Source organism: Meriones unguiculatus, chromosome X (genome assembly GCF_030254825.1).
Source record: "Meriones unguiculatus strain TT.TT164.6M chromosome X, Bangor_MerUng_6.1, whole genome shotgun sequence".
NCBI lineage: Eukaryota > Metazoa > Chordata > Mammalia > Rodentia > Muridae > Meriones > Meriones unguiculatus.
Genome location: NC_083369.1, coordinates 68,333,184 through 68,345,499, shown reverse-complemented (window position 1 = coordinate 68,345,499; position 12,316 = coordinate 68,333,184). Strand labels below are relative to the sequence as shown.

Genomic DNA, 12,316 nt, shown 5'->3' with positions numbered 1-12,316 from the left:
CTCCATTTAGTTTGATGTTGACTATAGGCTTGCTGTATATTGTCTTTACTACTTTTAAGTATGTGCCTTGTATTCCTTATCTCTCCGAGACTTTAAAACGAATGGGTGTTGGAGGTTTTTCAAGTGCATTAAAGTCTTCTATGGGATAATAATAACATAAAATATAAGATAAAACAAAATTAAAATGTTAGAATAGGACAAAACAAACAAAATAAAAAGAACCCAAGAGAAGGCACAAGAAACCAAGACACATTCATTTCCACACTTAGTAATCCCATAAATGCACTAACCTAGATGTCATAATATATATTCAAAGCATCTGTAGTGTTAAAAATAGAGAAGCACCTCTGCAATCATTGTGGTAGTGGCTGTTGTATCATCTGTGTGTCAGTAGGTGGCAGAGAGCAGAGAGTCTATGTCTAAGCTCAGTGTTCTGACCTTTGAGCATCTGAATAGTCAGTAGCCTAACATTCCCTGAAAGGAAAACAAACAAACAAAACAAAATGGAAACAAATAAACTAACACCAGACTTGAGATGGCTACCAGTCTGGCACCAGGCAGCATGGACAGGGAGCAAGCAGAAGACTAGAAGAACTCTGACTATGGGCCCTGGGCAGGAGTGAACCCAAGACAGAGAACCCTGACATGGGGTCACATTGGTGGGTTAGGCAAGGAGCAATCCTGAGATGACCACTCGACCAGTACTATGATGCCTAGAGAGGGAACTAGTCTGATATGACCTTCAGTCTGTCATCTCACAGTCCTGGATGGGGGAGGGGCAGACCTTGACCCAGGTGACTCATGCCTGGTGCCATAATGCACAATCAGGGCATAACACTCCTGAGACCACTCCTGAGATGATCCCAGACACTCAGAGACCCCAGGTGCCACTAAGATGAGCAAGTAAGTGGTGGAGAAACAGAACAGAAAGAAACAGAAGGATGTGGATACAATGAAGTGAAGACCCTAGGGTAGTGAGGAACAGCCCATGATGTCACCTGGGATCATATTGGAGTCCTGACCTGTACTTCCACTGGGGGCCACATACTAATGGGCCTCTGGTCCTGCAGCAGAAGTGGTCTGACACCAAAGGCCAGGCAGATGTCCCTGGTCTGAATTGCTGGCCGGGTACATATCGATGTCTGAGAACTGTGCAGAAATAGCCCAACCCTTCACCTAGGCAGTGTTTGCGATCTTGTTCTGGGGGACATGAGAGCAGGAGAGTTGACCCTATCCTACTCAGCTATAGTACTTGGGGGAGTGGGCTCTGCACATTGCAGGAGTTAGGGGTGAGCTAGATAATAGCTGTTGCAGGTGATTGGCTCCGAGGATACACACAAGGAAGAGACGGCTCTACCACTTCTCAATGTGGTGATGTGGACAAGGGAGTGATACCCTCCTTTCCCCTCCTGCTCTCCCCTCTTCCTCTCCCCTCGACCTTCACCAACTTCAGCAGGCAGGAGACCTGGCCCTGGGGTCATGAGAACAGGAGAACTGGCTCTGCACTTCACCAGTTGCAGCAGTAGGCCATGCACTTTGCCTGGACAGCACAGCAGAGCTGGCCCTGGCTGTGGGGGATGGAGGTGAGCCAGCCTCAAGGGCATAAGAGTGGGAGAGCCAGTGGGCCAACTAGCTCATATACCTCTCAGGACCATCCAGGGCTTTGAATTGGCCCATTTCAACATCTATCCCATGAATAAACTGCTGGAGTGCATGAAGAGGCCGGTCCTACAGATCCAAAATCTACAAGCTCTCCATGACACAGGAAAACAACAGGATATTCAAGAGAAATCCCCGTGAGTTTCTGATATTGATAATGTAGCATAAGCCTAAGGCCTTGTACCAGACCAATGAGACATTGCAATGATTATTTGCAAGCACATTAGTGTAGACAAAGGGTATACTGTGAGGCCCACTTTTATACAAAACAACTTTCACAACGAAATTATTTATTTATTTTTTCTTTTTTGGGAGAGGTTGCATGGTAGGTACAAGGAGAGAGGAACTTGAATGGGACTGGGGTGAATGATGTGAAATTCACAAAGAAACAATAAAAAGTTCTAAAAAAGAGAAGAAAATATGTATAAATAAAATTAAAAATAGTACAAAATTTATTTTAAGAATGGAAGAGACCTTGGAAGAATGGAAGAATGGAAGAATGGATGACAGTGTACAAATGGAGTCATGCAAAGGGAATTCTGAGTGGTTGTGAGTACACTTGAATAAAATAAAACAAGAATCTTTTGACCTCAGCTTTTTAAAACATGACATTGTTCTTGGAAAGTGTTTTCATGCTCCTCCCAGGTGTAGAAGTTAGGAGTGAGTATTCATTAGTGCTTGCTGGTGTTATTCAATTAAATGTTTATACTATCTTTCTTATGCCTCTATGAAAAAACATGTTTTTGCCATACAAAGCTTGTCTTTGTGATTGTGTACAGCTTGATCCCATGAGAAATTTACTCATGTGATGTTTCTTAATTTTCAGAGTATAAATTGTCAGAGGCTCTGAATAAAGTTGTCTATTGTGTGATACTTTAGTTTTCCTCACTTACCTACCTATTCCATTCTTCTAGGTCCCACTACTTCTAGAACAGTGACAGAACCTTGACATGGAATTGAGACAAGGACCCTCCAAAGATGATGTTGAATTCATTTTCTGATGGCCATCTGTTGAGCATGCATTCTACCATTAAGAGTACTTTGTTTCTCCATTTAGAATTTATTAGAGGAAACTATATTTTCATTTGCAAGTGTTTAGTTTCTGAGTTATAGATGGGAACATGTGTCTCCTTTCACTTCTAGGACTTCATCTGGTGCAAATCTATGAAGGCCCTGTGTATGCTGCCTCAGTCTCTGTCAACTCATATGTGTATCAATCTAATTAAATTAGAATGGTTTGTTTCCTTGGTGTCTTCCATCCCCCTGGCTATAAGTCTAGGTATTTATTCCTACCTGCTACAGGAGGAAGTTTCTCTTAAAAGGGCTGAGCAAGGCACTGATATATGAATATACCAGAATGTCATAAAATGTAATTTTATTGCTGTTTTTGTTTTGTATTGTATTTAAAAAAAAACATTTGATTTTGTGCTAGTTCCCTGGGCTATTAGTTCCAGGTTCTTGGTCACCCAAAAAATGTTGGGTAGAGGGTGCATCTCATGAAGTAGGCCTTCAGTCAAATCATAAAGTGGTTGGTTTCTCCCACAAACATGTACCATCCTTGCCCTAGAATATTTTGCAAGCAGGACAACATTATAGACAAAAAGGGTTGTGACTGGGTTACTGTTTATGTTTTTCCTTTGGTAATAGCCAGAGTGTCTCCTCATGACAAACATACTAGAGGGTGTAAGGCTATCTATATATACACCACCTCAACTTCTCCACAATCAATGGCTTGTTTTGGTATTGTCTTTAATGATAGAGACTTATTGTCAGTTTGTGGAGAGCAACCTAGAATCTGGGCAAGAATCTGGCTTGCTTGGAGGTTCTCATAGAACTCTTTTGACGAACAACTCAATTATATGTTACCCATTCCCAGTATTAGATATTTCATTTGGTGACAAGGAGTGTCCATTTGGGGCTCTATCTCCACCATTGTTATGCAATTTCATTTAAATTTCCTTCAAATATGTATACATTTTTGCTTCTATTTCACTAGGGTTTGTAAGTCTGTTTGAATTGCTTATCTGATCTTGACTTAACTTTGTTAAATGGTATATATAGAGAAAATTATCCATTTCTTTTAGATTTTTGAATTTGGTAGAGTACAGGAATTTAAAGTATGTCCTTATGATTTTTTTCAGTGTCTGTTGTTATGTCCCCTGGTTCACTTCTAATTTTGTTAATTTGGATCTTCACTCTCTGCCTTTTAGTTAATTTAGACAACAGTTTGTCAACCTTATTGATTTTCTCAAAGAAACAACTCTTCATTTCATTGATTCTTTGTATTTTTGTTTGTTTCTGTTTTATTGATTTCAGCCCTGAGTTTCACATCATCTGCACTTTGTGGTTCATTTTAAATTAACCTCAGTTACTACAGTTTCACTACTTGTGAAATTAGTTCTCATTTGCATTGTTTTTGCTGAAAAAACAATGAAAAGAAGGGGGCCTTCTTGAAGATTAAAAATGTCACAGACCACAGGACCACAGTTATACTTGCTTCAAAGCCCTAGTCCTATTGTCAGAAGAAACTTCTATCAACAAGATCTGATAGACAAAAATATGGTAGCCACCAGTCTTAGTGTTTTGTAAATGACTCTCCTTTATAACCAACTAAACTTTTATACTCAACTGCACAAACAAAACAACAAAAGAGACTCCTCTTCTCATCACTCCAAAGAAATAAAAAAAAAAAAACCTGAAATTCCCATTTATTCAAGATTCAAATATTGACCTTTATTCTGAACCATAAGTGGAGGCCAATAGGATGGACTGTTACATATTTCTAAAGCAGTAAGCATAAGTTCATCATGACACCCTAATATCCCTTCTATTGCATAATATTAGCTCCTTTGGAAAACAATTCTAAATCATAGCTGGAGACTTTATTTCTTTGTCTATTCCAAATAATTATTAAAGTGTTTGGGTGTTATGGAAAATATACTATTATCTGGTTATGTTTAAGGCAACCTGGAGAGAAGAATAGAAATACAGAAGGTTTCTGAAAAAAAAATATTTGATTGCTAATAGTTAGAAAATATGCCACTCACATTACTAAACACCACCTTTTCTTATAATAATGACTAGAATTTCAGGTTCCATACTCCAAGAATAATATAAAAAATATAGAAGTTATGGCAAAGAAACAGACATCTAGATTATAGATCTGTTGTAGGTTATTTTATAGAAAAGGACTACGTTCTCAAACAAATGTTGAATGGATACTATGTGCCAGCACTATGCCAAGTGTTTTTAATATTAGATATATATCGTTCAATATTTGTTTCCAAGGGCTAATAATGATTGTCATCACTAGTTTGTGAATGAAAACATCAATACTTTTACTTTCTTTTTGCTGAGGTAAAGTTTTCTTCTGTTGTTCAGGCTGATCTTGAACTAATGGACACAAGTATTCCTCATCTATATCTATCTATCTATGTGTATGTGTATGTGTATATGTATATATATATATATATATACATATATATATATATATATATATATATATAGAGAGAGAGAGAGAGAGAGAGAGAGAGAGAAAGTTGTTTTATTCTGGGATTTGGGGTCTAGAACTGACTTGGAGCCTCACACAAGATAAGCAAATATTGTACCTCTGAATTAAACCTAAATTTACAAAAAAAGTATCATCTTTCTCATAATTAGAAATGCTGATAGAATGCTGGAGATATAACTCAATGGAAGAACAAATGTTTCCCAAACATATGTGAGGCCCCAAGTTAAATACCCATGTCCAAAAATGTGTTGATGGAGATAAAGGCTCCATTTAGATCAGGAATAAAAATGTATAAGGTTTATTTGAATATAATTTTAAACTTTAAAGAATCATCAAAAAGTAAAAAGTACACTTGCATACATACAAATATGTACTATTCTTGAATATACAAATTCAATATTATAAGATGATGATTCATATGTTAGTCTAAAGCTTATTGTATTAATTTAATTATGACCCAAATGACTACCTCAAGAAAACTTTTTTTTTTAATTTAGACATATGAGAACAGAAGCATGCATACAAAAACAGCCAGAAAACTAATGAAAAGCATAAACCAGTGGTAAGTACAACAATGCAGGATGGCTAATAGAGACAAAATGGGTCAATAAGTAAGAATACATAGTCATGTTATAGGACTTAACGGTGCAGTTGCGCAGATGTGAATTGAGCAAGGACAACACCAAAGAATGTGCCAAAATGAATGAGGAAAAGCTTACAGGACCTCAACCATATACAAAACTCTATAGGTAACTGAGGAGACCTGGGAACGGGAGAGGTGCTCTTCCCCAGTGAAGAGCACACCAATTGGCTTTCCACTACCAAATTGTCATCCCTGAAAACAGATCCAAAGTTAAAAAAAAATGAAATTTACTGAGTAAAACAGAAGTCTTACTTTAAAATTAAAACATTTCCATATACGTTCTGAATAATGGAGAATTCAAACATGTGCCCATATGAAAAGTACTTGCATGTTGTTGTTAATTATAGGCTAAAATTGTACCAATTATACAACGTGGCTGATACAAGGGTTAAAGCAATTTTAGTAACTATAGTAGAACTGTATTGCTCCAATTCAAGAGAACTGATTGCTCCAATTTACTGTGTACTTTTTCAGCCATGCCTGGAGCATTATGCTCATTTCATAAATTAGGAAAGATATTCTAGGAAAAGTATCCAAGAGAAAGAAGAACTGATTAAATTTTTTTAAGTTTAGTTTCTGTGCTAATTATTTTGTGCTTAATATATATTTAACATTTTAAATTTTTGAGAATTTTATACAAATTTTCATATGAGAAGAGTTCTCAATCATTCCAGGCACATTATATACTCAACAATGACATTTCATCTGCTGATTTTCCTGCTCTATCTACTAGACTGCTTGGAATTACAGGCATGTGAGTCATACCTGGTTCTTCCTTCCTTCCTTCCTTCCCTCCTTCCTTCCTTCCTTCCTTCCTTCCTTCCTTCCTTCCTTCCTTCCTTCCTTTCTTTCTTTCAAGAATTAATTTATAAAAGAAAGGCAAGGAAAATTTTTGGAAGACCATGTTGCTTGAGTTTGCATTCCTCCTGGATAACCTTTCTGAGCTTAGAGCTCCATGGAGGACTTACTCTGCTCAGCAGGGCCTCTTAACTCGCTGCCTGACCTCATCTGGAGACTGTTTTTAGGCATAGATGTTTCTAATCATATCTGGTATCTGACCTTTGGCACAGTTCTGTTCTAGCACTCCCCACCCCCTGCACCTGTAGGATAATTAAGTACTGTGTTCCCATTCATCTGACTGGACCATGCTACCAAATGCAAATAAAGCATCCGTGGGAATCCTAGCTCCAACCAATTATGTACACCTATCCGAAGAGCATGTCACTCACCCCTTCCCCCACCAAGGACTATATAGCCTTTGTTCACCCCAAATAAAGTTGAACTACCTCACTGAAGCAGTTCCTGGAAACCAATCCATTGTACTTGTGGGCCATCTGAATCCTCAATTCATTGCCTTTACACCCTTGTTCCTGAGCACCAGAGGCTAACAACCCCATGAACCAGGGAAAGTCAAAGAAAATAAAAATATTTCTTTAAAGATATGAAGAGAGTGGGGTTAGACTTCATTTACATTCTTCCAAATACCATTACTAAGTCCTCTAGGATAACATGGCTCAGAAACAAGAAACAGGACAGGGGCCTACCATAGAAGGCCTCTGAAAGACTCTGCCTAGCAGTGTATGAAAGCAGAAGCTGAGACTCATAACCAAACCTTCGGTAGCGTGCAGGGAATCATATGAAAGAAGGGGGAGTTATAGAGACCTGGAGAGGACAGGATCTTCAGAAGGACCAAATATATCTGGGCACAGGGGACTTTTCTGAGACTAATTCTCCAACCAAGGACAATGCATGGAGATAATCTAGAACCCCTGCTCAGGTGTAGCCCATGGCAGCTCAGTCTCCAAGTAGATTCCCTAGTAAGAGGAACAGGGACTGTCTCTGACATGAACTGAGAGGTTGGCTCTTTGACACCTCACTCCAAGGGAAGAGAAGTCTTGCTAGGCCACAGAGGAGGACAATGCAGCCAGTCCTGATGAGACCTGATAGGCTAGAGTCAGATGGAAGGGGAGGAGGACCTCTCCTATAATTGGACTAGGAGATGGGCAGGGAGGAGATAAGGGAAGGAGGGTAGTATTGGAAGGGAGTGTTGGAGGGGGCTACAGCTGGGATAAAAAAGTAAATAAACTGTAATTAATATAAAAAATAAAAATTTAATTTTAAAAAATAATGTTTTACCAACCTGGATATAACATAGAAGCAAAATGTGAAAAATATTTACTGCCTCCTCCAGGTCTTTCTATCTCTCCCTTCATTTCTAAGATTCCCTGCACTCTGCCCAAAGTTTGATTTTGAGTCTCAGCCTTTGCTTGTATAAGTTGATCAGTAGAGTTTTTCACAGGCCCTCTGTGGAAGGCTCCTGTCCTCTTCCCTGTCATATCCTGCTTCCTATATCTATCACGTTTGTTCTTTTGAATGAGGATTGAACATATTTCCTAGGGTCTTCTTTGTAGTTTAGCTCCTTTTTTTAATTTTAATTTTTTTCATTTTTAATTACACTTTATTTACTTTGTATCCCCCTTCTAGTTCCCTCCCTCCTCCCCTCCCAATCCTTTCCTTCCTCCCCTTTTTTACGCATGCCCCTCCCCATGTCCACTGGTAGGGGAGGGTTTCTTTTGCTTCCTTCTGATCCTAGTCTGTTAGGTCTCATCAGGAGTGGCTGCATTGTCTTCCTTTGTGGCCTGGTAAGGCTGCTCTCAACTCAGGAGGAGGTGAATAAAGAGCAGGCCAATCAGTTCATGTCAGAAGCAGTCTCTGTTCCCATTACTATGGAATCCACTTGGACACTGAAATGCCATGAGCTACATCTGTGCAGGGGTTCTAAATTATCTCCATGCATGGTATTTGGTTGGATTAGTTTAGCATCTTTAGGAGTATAAATTTTAGTATGTTTATCCTATTATGGCTAATATCCAGTTATGAGTGAGTATATACCATGTGTGTTTTTCTGCTTCCAGGTTACCTCACTCAAGATGATCTTTTCTAGTTCCCACCATTTGCCTGCAAATTTCATGATTTCATTGTTTTTAATAGCTGAGTAGTATTCCATTGAGTAAATGTACCACAATTTCTGTATCCATTCCTCAGTTAAGGGGCATCTGGGTTGTTTACAGAGACCAAATGAGCCATAAAACTGAGCCCTCGGGCCCTGAAAAGAATGATACCCCAACCAAGGACAATGCATGGAGAGGACCTAAAACCCTGTGTCAGATGTAGCCCATAGACTCAGTCTCCAAATGGGTCTCTAGTAAGGCAATCAGGGACTTGTTCTGACTCAGTGGGAGACTCTCTGATCACCACCCCCTGGGGGGTGCAGCCTTTCCAGGCCACAAAGAAAGACAATGCAACCAGTCCTGATGAGACCTAATAGGCTAGGGTCAAATAGAAGGGAAGGAGGACCTCCTGTATCAGTGGACTAGGGAACGGGCATGGGGGGAGGATGATGAGATTGGGAGGAGAAGAGGGAGTGGGCCACATTTGGGATACAAAGTTAATAAATTGTAATAAATGACAATAATTAAAATTTTAAAAATATTTACTTCCTATCATCATGACATATTCCTTTAATGCATAGTACTAATCTGTAGGAAAGTATTGCAAGAATAGTGTTCTTATCTATTTTTCACTTTCCCCTAGCTGTGCTGCCTTGTTGGACCTCAGTGGAAGATGATGCATTTATTACTGATATGACTTGTTGTTCCACAAATTTTGGGGGACCTCCCATTTTCTGAGGAGAAAAGAAAGTGGGAAAGAAGGAAGAGAGTGGGAGAGCAGGAACAGGAAGGGAAGAGGGAAGGGGCTGAGATAAGGATGAACATGAATAAATAAAAAAATTTAAAACATAAAGCAAAAATCTGATAATCTTTCATTAATTCCCTACATAAATGATTTAATTTAGTTTACAAAACCCTTCATGAGCTGACCCTTGGGTATGTTTCCATTATCAGTCATCACTTTTGACCATAAGGACTGTTTTTTAATTATCCAGATGTATACAGAAAAAATGGTATTTCAATTGAAAAATATGTACTCTCTATTGTAGATTTTCATACACCATCATAATCTGGCCTTGTATGTTATCTTTGATCAAGTTTGCAATTATTTGTAAATTTTAGTTTTGATCCTTGTTAAAATGATGACTGTATCTTATTTGGTAGAGTGCTTGTGTAGTATGCAAAAGAACCCTAAGCTCAATCTCTAGTACTACATAAAACTGGGCATGGTGGAGCACTCCTGTAATCCCAGCACTATAAAGTTATGAGGAAGAAATTCTGGAGTTTGAGGTCATTCTGTGTTACAAAGTAAGTTTGAGACCACCCAGGTATATGAGGCCCTTTCTAAAGAAATGAAGAAGAATATCTAAGACTTGCATTAAGTAAGAGAGACAGATTTTTAACTCTGAATATAGCAAAGGTAAATGGCAATTTACTAAGAAAGGAATAAATGAATGAATGAATATATACATACATACATTCATATATTCATATAAATAGAGATCAATGAATGGGATTTTTTTAAGAGAAATATTTAGGGTAGGGAGATTCTTTTTTTAATATATTTTTTTTTATTTATTGCAATTGATTCACTTTGTATCCCAGAAGTATGCCACATTCATCCCCTCCCAATTCTTCCCTTCCTCCCTCCCTCATCTTCTCCCATGCCCCTTCCCCAGTCCAATGCTAGTGGAGGACCTCTTCACATTCCATCTGACCCTAGCCTATCATGTCTCATCAGGACTATCTTTCATAGTCTTCCTCTGTGCTCTGGTAAGGCTGCTCCCCCTCCCAGGGAGGTGATGAAAGAATCAGCCCTCGAGTTCATATCAGAGACAGTCCCTGTTCCCCTTACTAGGATGCACATTTACAAACTAAGCTGTCACAGGCTACCTCTGTGCAAGGGGTCTAGTTCATCTCCATGAATGGTCCTTGGTCAGAGTATCAGTCACAGAAAAGACACCTAGGCCCAGATTTTTTGGTTCTGTTGTTCTCCTTGTGGAGCTCCAGACCCTTCCAGGTCTTTCTATCTCCTGTTCTTTCATAAGATTGCCTGAACTCTGTCCAATGTTTGACTATGAGTCTCAGCATCTGCTTTACTAACCTGCTGGGTGGAATCTTTCAGAGGCCCTCTGTTTTAGGCTCCTGTCTTGTTCATTATTTTCACCTTCTTCTGATGTCCCTCCCCTTTGCATTTCTGAATGAAGATTGGGCATATTACCCAGGGTCTCTTTCTAGCTCAGCTTCTTTAAGTGTACAGATTTTAGTATGATTATCCTATATTATTTCCACTTATAAGTGAGTATATACCATATGTGTCTTTCTGCTTCTGGGATACCTCACTCAGGATGATCTTTTCTATTTCTCACCATTTGCCTGCAAATTTCATGATTTCATTGTTTTTAATTGCTGAGTGGTATTCCATTGTGTAAACATACCACAATTTCTGTATCCATTCCTTAATTGTGGGACATCCAGGTTGTTTCCAGATTCTGGCTATTATGAATAAAGTTGTTAGGAGCATGGTTGAGCCAATGTCCTTTTTGTATGCTTGAGCATATTTTGGATATATGCCTAGGAGTGGTATAGCTGGATTTTGAGGTAGCACTATTCCAAGATAATTTGATATTCTTTGATTATCAGGTAGTGTAAGCCTTATAGTTTTTAACAAAAACAGTAAATTAGCAAGACATTTAGCAGATGATTTGATATTCTTTTTAATTATGTTTTTTATCTAACAAAAAACACAATTGTTTTCCCTAGTACTGACAAACTATATTTTTTTAAATGTTGGCTAACAATAGCTTTCTCCCTTCAACTCCCAAGTTTTGCACCATTTGCTACAAGAATGTTTATTTTCTCTCATGCCTCCCTAATATCCTTATAGCTCCTATAGGAGCTAAATTATTTGAAAATAGATCCTGACATTAAGGAAGAAAGGATGAACCAAAGACTTTGCATGTTTCTATAAATTTCTTTTCTGTAACAACCTAACTGTCCTTTGATGTACTAACCTCTTAAGCCTATGAGTATCCTTTCTAGACTGAGTTGCAATTTCTCTTTGAGCCAGAACTAATATTAGCAGATGGCTGGTTAAAAAAAAGATGGAATTTTGAAGGAAGCCTAGCCAATTAGTAAAGCTTTTAAGTGGCTTAAGGAAAATGTCTTACCTGCTTACCATGTTATCATCAAATGATACTGTTACCGGAACTTGGTGGAGAAACTATGAAGTACTGCGAAGTACCAAACATTGGACTGTATTGATGCCAATTAATAAAGATTTAGAGGAACAGAAATAGAGACCAGTATATGAGCAATTCCTCAGATTACTCTTTCATGCAGACAGTCATCTTGATCAAAGTTGTGTTACATACTCTGACTCTCTCAGTTTCTGCTATCCTTAATTTTATGTGTTGACTGAACCAGGAAAGACCCAGATGGACTTAATTATTTGGGGAGTATTTTTGTGCTTCTGGTAAAGATTAATTATGATTGGTAGACCTGGTAATACACAGAGATAGGCCATATACTTAGTGGAGATGAACCTTATCT

The 12,316-nt window shown here is 38.4% G+C and overlaps 1 non-coding gene across 1 annotated transcript; it reads left to right on the top strand.

Moving 5' to 3' along the window:
* Nucleotides 1–340: 340 nt before the first annotated feature.
* LOC132650250 (small nucleolar RNA SNORA17) lies at nt 341–472 on the top strand. The gene has a single exon (XR_009588630.1). It is a non-coding gene; the product is annotated as a small nucleolar RNA SNORA17 (small nucleolar RNA).
* Nucleotides 473–12,316: the final 11,844 nt, after the last annotated feature.